The 13,394-nt window shown below is 36.6% G+C and overlaps 1 long non-coding RNA gene across 2 annotated transcripts in view; it reads left to right on the forward strand.

The window, feature by feature from the left end:
* The window catches only part of LOC136011136 (uncharacterized), a 356,477-nt gene that overhangs the window by 209,720 nt on the left and 133,363 nt on the right, over positions 1-13,394 (forward strand). For both annotated transcript variants that reach the window (XR_010611226.1, XR_010611225.1), the window contains exon 2: positions 11,059-11,271. This is a non-coding gene — a long non-coding RNA (uncharacterized LOC136011136). The remainder of the gene's footprint in view (positions 1-11,058; positions 11,272-13,394) is intronic.

Genomic DNA, 13,394 nt, shown 5'->3' on the forward strand with positions numbered 1-13,394 from the left:
AGTGGCAAGAGGCAGTAATATGTTTACACAATCAGTGATTGTGGCAGCAGTATGGAACAGGCAGAAATGGATGAAATGTGTTCAGCCTCTGCTTCCTTCAAGCTTTTCATTAGAGTATTGTAGTATATTGCAACAAAGATGTGATTTGGTTAAAAAACTGACATTAAACAAAGCCAGATGTACTGAAGTAGCAAAATATCCAGAAGAAATGACTTAACGTACAAGCTATGTGTGGATTAGCGTAACTCCCTGATCCTTCCCCTACTCAATATCTCTCGCCTCCCCTCAAAGAAACCCCAAATCAAAACAAAGCAGAGAGGAAAACTAAAAAAATCTCTCAAACCATAAAACTGAGGAATCTAAGACTTGCAGCCAAGCCAATCACCGTAAGGCAATTTGCTAATGGTTTTGGCAGAAATGATCCTGTTCAGCTTGTCTTCCTGCCATGCTAGCATTTATCCATATGTGAAATGTTTTATTTCCTCTAACAATATTTGAATATGTTTTCTTCCTTTCTCTGAAATATGAGGAATGATCTTAATTTCAGTGTTGTAGCAGAGAAAAAAAAAAGTTACTTTAAAAGCAATGAACTGTTTATAGCTGATTTAGAGAAATTTATTGTTATCTCAAGTCTTAAGAGTACAACTTTGAAGCAATCTGGATCATTTCCAAGCTCTCAGAACATATTTCACATCTCAGATCATGTGTTTTTACTGTGAAACTAAATGAAACTTGGTCAGAAAAATTTAATCAGAACAGTAAATATGAAAATGTCACTGATACTAACAGTGATAAGGGAAACCCCACTACATCACCTTTCTGGCTCTTTCTGCTGTAGAAAAGAGAAATAGCAAAATTTACTGTAATTTTTACTGTCAGAAGTGTTTATACACAGGTGTGTCACAATTCTTGTTGCAAGGAATTGTTCAAATTACATTTGGGCAGTGGAGAATGTGACCTCCATTGTAACTCATTAGGCCTGCAGAGAACTTCATGTACATTTAATATCCGGAGCTTAACGTGATGGCTCCCAGATGCTCAGAAGAGAAAGACCCTCAGATGATGATAGCAAGAAAGAATGAAACACAAAAAATGGGTTTAGTTTTGGATTTATTTAATTTTATTAGGACTTAAAACCTGTATTTTATTTCAGTTAATTTAATTACATGGCAGAAAAGACAGTTTATTACATGTACCTGTATAGCCCAAGAGCCTTCAACAAGTATCCTGGACTGTTATTCAAGGGGAAAAGGGTTGGAATTCAAACCTATTTTTGCAAATCTAATTGGTTGTAGTCTTCTGCTGACAGAATTAAACGTTTCTTTAGTGCATTTCAGAACTAAAGTACATATTCTGGGAAATTCAATTATTAATCTTACTCCTGATGCTTAACTGGCTCTCTTCAGGTTAATCAGAAGGGGAAAAGGATACTAATTGGGCTTTTCTTCTGGGGATGTTTTTTTTCTGTAGATTTTTTCTCCTCCTCTCTCATCAGAGCCTAGTGCTTGTTTTAACCCTCAGTGTACTCATATGATAGGCATACACCTTCCACAGGAAGGTACCAGCTGCGTGCAAAGAGCAAAGTAATATGGGGAAACTGCTTTAATGCTGCATCAGAGGGGAGGACTACACTAGGGCAGCAAATCACTGAAATATGTACAGTTGTACTGTTTAGTCTCTACTTACTCATTTCTTCTATGTCCCCCACTCAGACTCCATTTCTCTCCATTCTCCTTGCTTTTCATGTATTTGTTCAGTTGAAAAAAGGAAAACTTGATTAAGAAGAGCTGCTGATGCTAGACTCCTGTTGGCAAAAATAAATAAATAAGCAAGTGAGAGCTGTATTCCTTCTGAATGGTCTTGAGGACTCTAGTGTTAGCAGCTGGGTTGTTGCTGGTATAACTCTCATCCGTAAATTCATTTAAAAGTACTAATTAAGAAGATAAAATTATGACATGGCTGTGTGTGCAGCAAGGCAGGGGAAGGAGACTGCAAATATGAGAATGCATTATTTAAATGAAACAACCAGAGAAGAAGTAGTGACCAATTTAAATGTTGTGATCCCTGCTGCGTCTCATTTCCTAAACCCAGGATATTCTGTCTGCTGTAACATCTGGTTTTTTTCTATTTTCCTTGCTCAATACAGAGATCCTATAGCTGCTTTTGATTTTGTTAGGTATTGCCAGGTATTTTTAAAATTTTCACTTTAGTTATTGTTTAGAATCAGCAATATTATTATTTTAGTATCCGCTTGAATGACTAACTCCAGACCTCTGATTTTTCTTTTTTTGTGTCTGCATGGCATTTGACTTTCAAGTCTAATGTGATGAAAGAGGTCAGCTTCAAAGGGTCTTGTGGATTTTACGATTTTCTAGTTTGCATTAGAAAAAGAATAGTAAAGGTAGTCAGAAGCTGGAATTTGGTTTTGGTTTTTTGTTTGTTTCTTCTTTGACAAAGAAGAGGCAAAAACTTCAATTAATTTCTTTAAGCAGTAAAATGGGATGTGCTTTCATTCTTATAACTTCTGTTTTTTATCTTGAAGATGCTGCTGCTGAGCTACAGTGCAAGAAGTTTATCTTGTAGATCCCTCAGCAAGATCCATAAACATCTTAGAAAAAAAAAACAAAGGACTCTGTAGAGCTCTACTTTTCCTCCTTTTTGTCATTTGCTAATTTCTGTTCACAGGTCTTGTTCCTGTTTGGCAGCAGAATCCCTACATTTTCTCTTCCAGTTTTTGAGCATTCACACTCACTGCATCACAAGGAATAGTATAAAAGAGTAAGTGTGAAAAATGGTAGCAGTGCCAGAAAGATATCAGGCCAATATCTTGCATTTCAGCCTGATGCTGTGTCTTCATGTTTTCAGTTTCACATAATCTCTGAATGTGGATTATCTGAGTAGTTAACAGAAGTTTGCCTTATAGTAGTGAGCTTTTGAAGTGAGCTGAACAAAAACCAATGAAAAAGACAAACCACTCCTGTTTTCTTATTCCGTTTTAAGCTAATGCTCTTTGCCCTATTTTTATTTTTATTTTTTTCATGGTGTGTGAACCACTGTGGTACAAACTAAAGCTTTCCAGTTATGGCAATGCAAAGCCTGACTCAGATCTAAATGTCTGAGATAATTTAGGATTACAGATTCCCATCCTATTTAATATAAAATTGTACTTGCTCAAGGAACCTGAAACAGATGTCTATGCCAAAAGAAGGGGAGAGATAGGTATAGCTGCCTCTCTCTCTCCCACTTTTTCTGTGTCATCTGTGTTACTACTCTTAGCAGTAAACTACGAGTGAAGTGCCTTGCTCTTTTGAGCTGTTTACAAATGTGCAGGAAACCCCACCTGACATTCTGGGCTCAGAAGACACTTCATCCAGGGCTCAGGTAGATGGGGCAAAACATGTGGTTGAGAGAAGGAGCAACATAAAAGTAAATGAAGCACAATCAGCAGCACTTCTTGCCTCAAGTGCTACAGTATGCATGGTAATATATGGTAGTCATAAAATAGAAAAAAAGCTTCTCGGAGGTTGGATAGTTTACCTTTTTTAATGTTGTGAATGGTACAAAAGACTGACCTAACAAAAACCACTTACTTGATGCCACTTTTCAGAATGCGTCTCAAAGACTTAAATTGCCTGGAGCTGTGGTTTATTTGCAGTCTTATTTGTTCTTCAGTACATGTGAAAGGTTTTCTTATTGCGACTGTCATCTATAAGGAGTGGATTTTCCAATGAGTGGCAGCTGTAACTAGATCTAGCTATCTAGCATTTTAAAGTATGAAAAAGTGAATCTTCCAGTGCAGTTTAAAACAAACAACAAATGTTCTATTGATTTGGACCCCTAGAAAATGACCTGAATGGACCTGGATGAGCCAAAATATTAGAAATTTGTTAGAGGTCAGACTTCAAAACCAATATGTTAAAATTCTTAGTGTCAAACCAGATAATCTGGTTTAGTTTAGATCATGTTCATTAATAGGAAGAGGTAAAGTTAATTGGCTTTTCACATTGGAATTTTCTTCTTCCATGTAAGTGTTGGATGTGCTGGGTACTAACCAAAGCTTTTTGTAGTGCTGCTCTTTTTATATCCTGAAAGGGGCCCCTCTCTTTCTCTTTTCTGTTTTTTTTTTTTTTAAAGCAAAAGAACAGTCAGTTGCTATGCTCTCGCTGTATTTTCTAATCTATGTGATCTTAGTATTTTAAAATACTGAAATCCAGTGCCAAAGTCTTTTCTTTACGGCAGTGGTAACATGGCTTTTTCATCTTTTTCCATCTTTTCCACCTTTGAGTCATTCTGGATTTTTGGTGTTTATATATTCTTGTAAAGGGATCTATATAAACACTAGACGTGAGGCTTGAGAGGTTTCTTTACCAGTTTTGTGGCTTTTTTCTTTTCCTCCCCTCTCTTGAGCAGAAAAAGGAAATGCTTGCTTCTGGCCTTTGAAACTTTGCAGGCCCAGATGGCTATAACAGATGGGCTTACGGTATCTCCAGCATTCCCTTCGTGGGGATTTATATTATGAGCAGGTATGAAAGGCTACATTACAAATGATGGCAAGGCCAGCAACGTGCTTTTCACTGCAAGAGTAAAAAAATAATAAGGAATGTAAGAAGTCTGAGCATGAATGATTAAGAAGAGGGAAAAGCTTTCCTGAAAAATAATGGAAGATGATGATGCAGTGGTATAGCCCCACATGTTCATTCAGAAAAGTCAATGCAGCTCACAAATAATTACAACAGCCTAGAGCAGGAATCTACATTACTTCATTCTGAATATCCTACATTAAAAAATCACCTAACTTAAGATTGACTCTGGATGGAGATACTAGTACTGCATTAGGGTGGGACAGGAGTGACAGGCCATACCAGCCTCTGTTATCTGCTGTACTGATTGCACTGTTGTAGGTGATGGCCTAACAACAAGCTGTGGGGATGAAGAGGAAGCTTCTGAAGACTTGCATGAAATATTTCTGTCTTAAGCTTGAATCCAAATCCTCAGCCACACTGAAGGTTGTCATTATGTCTTTTTATATTATGTTTTGCAAATACATTTGGAGGAAGCCTTATTCAGGTATGTGATGATAGAACTGCACATCTTATGCCTCTGATATCTTTTAAAGTTATATGTAGGCTTAGAAAATTATTTGGTTCTTTTTCGGTATTGCAGTACCTTGCAAGTAAAGGATGACAGAAAAACTTCTAGTATGTAGAGTAGATGTGTTGAGAGACATTGTCGGTAGGCCGGGGATGTTCCAAATTAATGCAACGAATTGTATTTTGCAACAGAAGGAAAAAGTGTAAGTTTTTTTCCTGACGCAGACCATTCTACCTAGAAGCTCTGTAATAAATGTTTTTTTTTTTGTTCTTATATTGTGTTAGAGAGCACAGATGTAAATTCTGCTAGACTGCAAACCACAAGCTTAAAGGGAAGCATGAATGCACTTGAAAGTACTTGTTTTGCCATGTAGTCAACAGTCAGTTTTTCAGGGAACTTTCTCTTTGCTTGTTTAATATGCAACTTAGGTCAGTGGGCCCTGAAGGAATGTAAAAGCAGAATTTTGTGTGAAACAGAATTCAGAATTTTTTTGTATGGCTTTTTATTTTTTGTTTTGTTATTCATGCAACAGCAAGCAACACTGTTTCAGATTACAGATGGAGTAAATAAAGATAAAAGACTTACTTTAAACTGGTTTTAGGGGAGTAGTATACGCAGTATGAAAATATAAACAGCCTTCACTTCATTTAAAATTGCTGATATTTTGCAGTTGATAGCAGCAGTACAACCAGACCTACAGGCTTTCTCTCTGCCTTGTCATGACAACTATGATAAGACCCTCAGGTTTGCTCTCTGAGATTTAATTCAGAAGACAGAAGTCCTGTTTACTTCTTTTTGTCTTACGGTTTCTTGCTTTATAAGGACAGAAAGAATTAAGTTAGATCCATCTTTTTTTTTGGTCTGGGTTTGAGTTCTCAGAAGGTACTGATATCTCTTCAGTTTAATAGACTTTCTCTAATATCTCAAAACTTTTTATACTATGTGACTGATAAAGAATTCTAGAATTAAATCTTGCCTTGTAGGAATGCAAATGTATACTTTCAATGACATTCAGATGTTCTGAAGTCTTCAACATTTCACTTTTTTTAAGCTTCTTATTATATCAAGGCCTTAATCTCCTGTTGTGCTGCAAATCAGCTAATACTGGGTCAAAGGGGATCAAATTATCATAAAAATATTTATCATGCATATTCCGTTTTAAAGACAATAATAAATATAAACCATTTTGCACTTGCAAAATCTCTCTTGCAAAAAGGTATAAAGAGATGCTGAATTTAAATGTTGGGTGGGTTGTCAAGGCCAGCACTACAGTCTGTGTACAGTTTTTACGGGCAGAAAGAAATGGCAAGTAACTGGGCAGGTAGGGACAGAATGGTACACCTGAAAAACAATCACATCTAATTTCTATTGCTGTTTACTTCATTAGGCTCTGAAAGTTTGACTATCTTCTTTTTTTTTGGAGGAGGGGGGTGTGAAAGAGTGAGGGAGGGGAGAGGGATTGCATTATCACATTTCTTCCTCTTGTTCCTATTTCTGTATTCCAGAGGTACAAACATCAGGACTTAGTTAAGTGGAAAAAATTATTACATTTAGATTTTTCTCTATCTAAAAATAGAAAAAAACTGTCTTAAGAGAAATGTGAAGGAGGAGCAGCACAGGGTTGATGGAGCACAGCAGTGGAAAGGTTTAATTTATTCCAGTAGCTGGACCTGAGCGCAGTGACAGATAATGTGTTCTTGAGGAATCTGGCTTGCAAGAAGCAGGTTGAGAACTTCTCATGCCTTTCTTAAAGAGAACATCACCTTCCAGTGATGTAAAGCATATATAATCTAGTCTGAAAATCTAATCATGCTTTGGCAAAGACTGTAGGGTTGCTATTCATTGTGAGTAACAAAATCTGAGGTACATGTAAAGTTTCAAATAAAGTTAAATCCATCCTATTGTGGAATAACATCTCTGTGGAATAATGGGGAAGAATATTCACTTGCCTATAGATTTGCTTTTGCAGTTTTATAGCTTCTACATAGAAGCCAGGCAATTTGCTAAGTTCCAAGTTTGGCTGACTTTTTATTTCCATTGTATATGAATTTGTAAAAATACTAACATAGCGACTTCTTGAGGGTTGTGGTGATGGTGAACAGACAGCACATTGGAGTTTTCTTATATAGGCACATAGGAGTAGACTGTGAAAATCTCTGCTTTCAAATAAACATTCTTACCTTTGTAAAACAAATTTAGGGGTGGGGAGGGGCTTACAGTTTGATTTTGTGTTTTGTTTTTTTTTTCTTAACCATGAGTGATGTGAGGCTTTAATGAATCAGTTCGAGGGGATCAAAGCATATAGATTTTCCAGAAGATATGCACAGTGTTTGCAGCAGAGAAACACTGAGAAGTACCTATCTGCAGTGCTCTGGAATATAATCTGTTTTGCACTTTGCTGCTCAGTCAGAAGTCAAGTCACTGCTTTAAGTCAGAATTCCATTGCTGTGGCTGATTACTTCTAAAGCACTAAGCAAGCTTAATTACAGTATTCAGATAAACTCAAATCTAACAGTTCTTCTAATCTAGAGAATCTAGAGGTTTTTGTCTTTTCACTTTAAGGCATGTAATTTAGATGTGGCTATATTATAATGTCTTTTATACGTCTGTGGCACGTCAGAATCTGTTTATCATAGTGGGATTAAAGCCCAAGACCTGCCTGATTTTCCAGTATAGCTTTTATATTTCAATTTTCATGTTTCAGCTGAGTTTGGACTTCATAGGGCTCCATAATCTTGTTTTGCTGACAGTGGCACAAATGTATCAATTAGTACCAGGAATTTATAAGCTCTATATAACTTAATATGACCATAATCTTTATATGACCATCTGTCATCTTTGTTTTATACATGTCTTCCCTTATCCTTCTGTAAAAGAATGATTTATCTTTGTTTAATATGTGGATACCATAGTTATTTCTGTATGGTATGAAAACTGAGAACAGTGCTGTTATATGCTATTAGTTACATATCCAGTAAATCAGTCCTGCAGAACAGTAGCTCAGACTAAATAACTCTGAACTGAGGTGAATAAAGTCAGATTGGGAAGTGTTTGATCTGCACCTGAGTGCAGGCACTCACCAAACAGTACAGATCAGGTACCGTGAAGCTTAGTTAAACATACAATTGAAGCACCTGATAAACTAACCCCTGTGAACCCTGACTGTTCAGAGAAATTGCTTAAGCAAATACATGCACCCTGTTTGGTGAATAACTATACCTTGCATCTACTTCAAGATGAAAGAAAGGATTCTTTGATCAAATACGCAGGATTGCCAGCTTGCCATCTGGAGGGAAGTCAGACTCATGTTTGCTTTAGTGCTAACAGGTATAAATCCATGAACTTTGATGCAGTTGTGGTTTTTCATTCTGGAGCATGCTGGGAAGGCATCTTGATCTCATGAGTCTCAGCAATATTAGGGTTCTGTAAAGAGTGCAGGGCAAATAAGATAAAGTAGAAAAAGTCCCTGAGTGGACTGTGGGAGATATTGTGGGAGAATGTAGCAAATTGCTGTGAAAGAAAATAATTAAAACAAATTCTTCTATGCAATGAGAGTAATCTTTCAGTTTAGGGGGTTTGAAAAAAAAAGAATAAATAAGGCTTCCAACTAACTATGCAAATAATTTTCTGTGTTTTTGTGTTCAGATAAACAGACCCTGTAAAAACAGCTGCTTCAAAACCTCTGGGTTCAGTGAAGTCTCAATAACACTGAAACTTTAAGCAAAAACAATATGTTAAAATTTAATGGTTTGTTGTGGTTTTTTTTTTAAATAACCTTTAGCTATTCAACCAGCTCAGCTTGTTAAAATATCTCAATTGTTTAAACTCTCCACTCCAGGCAAAATGTTTTATGATGGCAGGAAAAATAGGATGGAAAGCCAGTAAAACTGTAAAAGTACTAAATGAGTGAAACTTAAGTGAAAGAGAAAAACTAGAGGGTGTATGAGTATGAGAAAGCATGATTAGAGGGAGAAAACAAAGACTAAAATATATAGAGAGTGAGTGGAGAGAAAGGAAAGTTGCCATGATGTGTGATGAGCTTATATGTTAGATTCAACTATCCATCGTTGCACCACAGATGAAGCTCTGTCTGAAGAGGTTAGAAACATAACTTCATATTTTGAACAGATCACTTTGTATGTGTCTTCATTTTCATAAGACCGCATTTATCCCTGTATTTATTTAGAAAGGGAAAAATAATGTAATCTTACACCCACTGGTCATTTACTAGAAAACTCCCTTTTCTTGCAGCAGTTTTGCACAGCGCATCTGAGCTGCTCTTGTATTGAACCCAACTCTTTTTTTTGTTGGATTCCCTAGTTCTTGTCACCTTTGTGAATTATAATATTTTTTCTTTTATCTTATGCATTTTCATGTAACTGTGGGATAAAAGCATGCAAAAAAAAAAATCAATGTTATTAAAAGCAAGACAAAAAGAGAAGAGCTATAGGCAAATGCTTCCAAGGTGGAGTGGAATTTATTTTTTTTTCCCTAAGATTTACAGCTGGCCTTCACATGAGTTTATCTATGTCACAGATGAACATGGGGAAACATGCAGTCATACCACAAAGCTTTTCCCCCATTGCCTTATGATACAAGGAAATTAATACACCTGAAAGGAATTAATTTCTTTTTCTATTCATGTGGTCTTCTACATGTTGTATTTTGGGAAGGGTGTTTATCAATAATTGTGTTGATGATCAGAAAAATGTATTTGAAAAGAGGTAAGGAATACATCTTGTGTTGAGTTTAAAAATTAGAATGAAGACTCTCAAAAGAATAGTAAAGTCCAAAATTTATTGCTCTCCAAAGTTTATTGCTTTGCATCTGATGCTGGAAATTGAGAACTTCTACAGATCTTTGTCCTTATTGTTTTGAACTGGTATCTTTTTGTGGAAGCTGAAGATCTCTGAATCTTCAGAGCTGAAGATTCTGCATCTCTCCCAACATTTTAGCTCCTTATACTTAATGATGTAGCTTCACTCCAACATGAATCTTGCCATGGTTTTACTTACCTTAATGTCATTTTGTATGTCTGGATGTGTATATATGATAGTCTCCTGATTTTTTGGGTTTAGCTTTTTTTAATCCCTTTTGTCAAATTCTGGAAAGATAACCTTTAACATTCAGGCCTGGAAAACAGAAAAAAAACCCCACCCTGTGTGTGTCTGTGCAGTTTTCTGAAAGGCAAATCCATGTTTAGTCTGCCGGGTAACTGTATTAGAGTTAACACTGAGATTGAGCTAATGTGTTCTGCCTCCTAGCAGTTGTACTATTTCCAAATCCATGTTGTCTTATGGCCAGCTATCTTAATGTGAAAGCTGTGAATACCTGATTATATTCATTCAACCAGGAGTCCTCTCTTAGCTCGAGGACTGTTTAGTGACACCATCCTGCATATGAAAGTGGGCATCTGGGGCAGAGAAGATAATATTTCAAGGACTTCCTTCAGTCTCTGCCAGAAAAAGTTGCCAGGTACATACAGGATATTTGGATTAGCCAAGGGAAAGCAGTAAATTATTGCTTTCCAAAAGCAGAGTGGTGGCTAATTTGTTAGTTCTCTGTGCATAATGCCAGTTAGCTCGATGGCTTCAATTAAAAAGTCTGGCAGGAATTTAGCCCTATTTTATGTGATTGGTCTTCCCTAATATTTTTCAGATAAAGATGCTGATAAGAATAACTCTGTTAAATACTCTTTCTATGACATCAGTATAAATCTACCAGCCAGTTAAGCTAAAACCAGAAACATCATATGCTGTTATTTCAAGTCAGTGCTTGCTTTCTGGAAGCAACTGCATTTGATCACTTCCATTGCCAGTATTTTCCTAAACAACATTAGATATTGTGTCATTGTAGCTTCCTAAACATATATATTAATTCAAGAAGCCAAGGGATCATAAAACATTTTGTGATAAGTATGTTCAAATGTGATAGTCACAATCATTGAATCTCTTTTTGAACCTACAGGGGTAACACCAAAGAAGAACAGAACAGTGGAGATGGCACGATGACCATTGTGTGTATTGGGTTTCGGCCCACTGACTCATGGTCACTTTGGCTCACAGGGTAGAGGAGCCACAACAACCTGTCTCACTCACAATAAAATACCCCAGCTGATGGAATGCTGTATTTTGAAAAACAGCGAATACGAAAATCATTCCTGAAAGAACTCATCTGAAGGTACGATTTTTCTCTGTATATTCTCTTCCACAGCCAGTTTTGCTTTCCTGAACACAATATGATATACTGTTAATATTGTTGCTGATTGCCAGTCTGAGTGGGACCTCTTGTTCCAAAATGGGAAGAAAGAAAAAGGCAAAGACCCAAGTATGTTTTCTTTAAAAATCATGTAATCTGTTGTGGCACAGGGTCTCATCTGAGTCCTTTAGGAGGCTAACATAAAGGTGGCAGCATTTCTGGAAATGTTAGAATCCTTTTAATGTTTACTTTCTCCTCTTTTTCCTTTTGACCCCTATTCTTTCAAATATTTTTTTTGTTAGAGTTGACATTTCTCCTCTGCATGATTTCAGTTCCTGGTAGTTTATTGTGTGATCTCATAGCTAGAGCTGGGTAAGCTTTAAAAATCTTACCTCTCCTTTAATTTGTGATTATATCTTTCAAAAGTTCCCTAAAATTCTAATTTTTAAGAAGAAAAACATATTGGGGGAGGAACAACAAGCACAAGTCTGTATAAAAACACTGTTGGAAGTTTCATAAGGCAGCTGAGCAAGCTCCTGATTTGTATTGCTAGCATGTAGTGTACATTTTTGCAGAAAATATAAATAATCGGGTATCGTGCATAGGATTCTGAGAATTGTAAAAAAGAATATTCTACCACACATTGCTGACTGTGGAGCATGCAGAGTCCTCCATGGCTATGAGAGTGGGCAAGTATGATTGGTGGCTCTGAAGCTCCTGAGGAGGAGGCAGGACAACCTGCTAGAGACTGACAGTTACATTTTGTGGGCAACAGCTTGCTCCCAAAGCCTTAACTTCAAGTATACTAGGTATTAATGATATTTATTAAGACCAATAATGCTGCTTTTTCTCCATAAAACATTGAGAAATGGCATTCCCTTAAAACATTGTCATGAAGCATTCTGCTGTTGTTGCTTGCACTGCTAGTGAATATCAAGCAGAACACCAGTGATTGAATTCAAGCAGTCTGAATGAAAAACAACAGTGTTTTGGAGAGTTATTTTTAACCTGGGTAATTGCACTGACTGAATTTGCCACATGGCCCCAAAGCAGTTACACCTGTAGGAATAGGAGTCAGTGACCAAAGTCTTGGGGTGACTTGGGAAGCAGGAGAGCTTCTTAAAATAAATTAATATACTGTGAAACTTTACAGTTTCATTGCTTATAACAGTAGTCCCTGTTCATCTGTTTAGCCACACTGATGCCAGCAGTGGAAATGAGCGTTTCCAGGATTAGACCTTCAGTTGTGTGTTTTTATGTGCTTTCTAATGTGCTACTATTCCTACAGACCCACATCAGGAAAAGTCCTGCCAGTTTTAATATAACATTTCTTGTTTAACTTGGCACTTTTGATGCCAGGATGATTAAGTATGATATGTCCTGCAAATGAGAAAAGATTTTCCTGCTTCCTAACAATTTTCCCCTCTGAGGTCATGAAGGGAGGCTACCCATTTTCGTACATATCTTGATCGCAAGGGGGATCACCAATAGCAGAAACAGTTCACAGATTTTGGAAACATGAGTGACGAATCAAGCTGCAAGTATTGCCATATTCTTAATACTATTCTGAGATTCAAAAATAGTAAGTTATGGTACTGTTAATGCTCAATGCCTCACAGAAGCAGGCTTTGCCTTCCATCTTCACAGATTTTCACAGGTGCACAAAACGCAACTAAGCTTTTGTTGCAGTTCTTGACAAGACAAAAGCTGTGTATCTCTGTTTTCAATGTATTTTAAAGTTATATAATCAAATAGTAAAGAAGAAACAAAAAACATAAATCTTAATTGTAAACGATAAGATAGGGAAATGGAAGTTGGAGATGAGTATTTTTTCTGAATGTGCCGTGGATGTCTTGTGTAATCCTGGGCAAATCGCCTATCTCTCTACATAGAATAGAGATTTAAATGTATAGGCAAATAGTTGTCTAACTTTAGTAAATAATCCCTTTATGCCTCTGTTTGCATTATAAAAAGGAAATAATAGTATTACTTTTGGTCATCGAATAGCTGGAATACTCTTCTGAATAGCCTGAAGAGTACTCCTTTTGGAACTACAGAATTGCAAACTCAGCGTCTCTATCCACCTTAAATTTCATAACATCTCC

The sequence above is a fragment of the Lathamus discolor genome, chromosome 3 (assembly GCF_037157495.1).
Source record: "Lathamus discolor isolate bLatDis1 chromosome 3, bLatDis1.hap1, whole genome shotgun sequence".
NCBI lineage: Eukaryota > Metazoa > Chordata > Aves > Psittaciformes > Psittacidae > Lathamus > Lathamus discolor.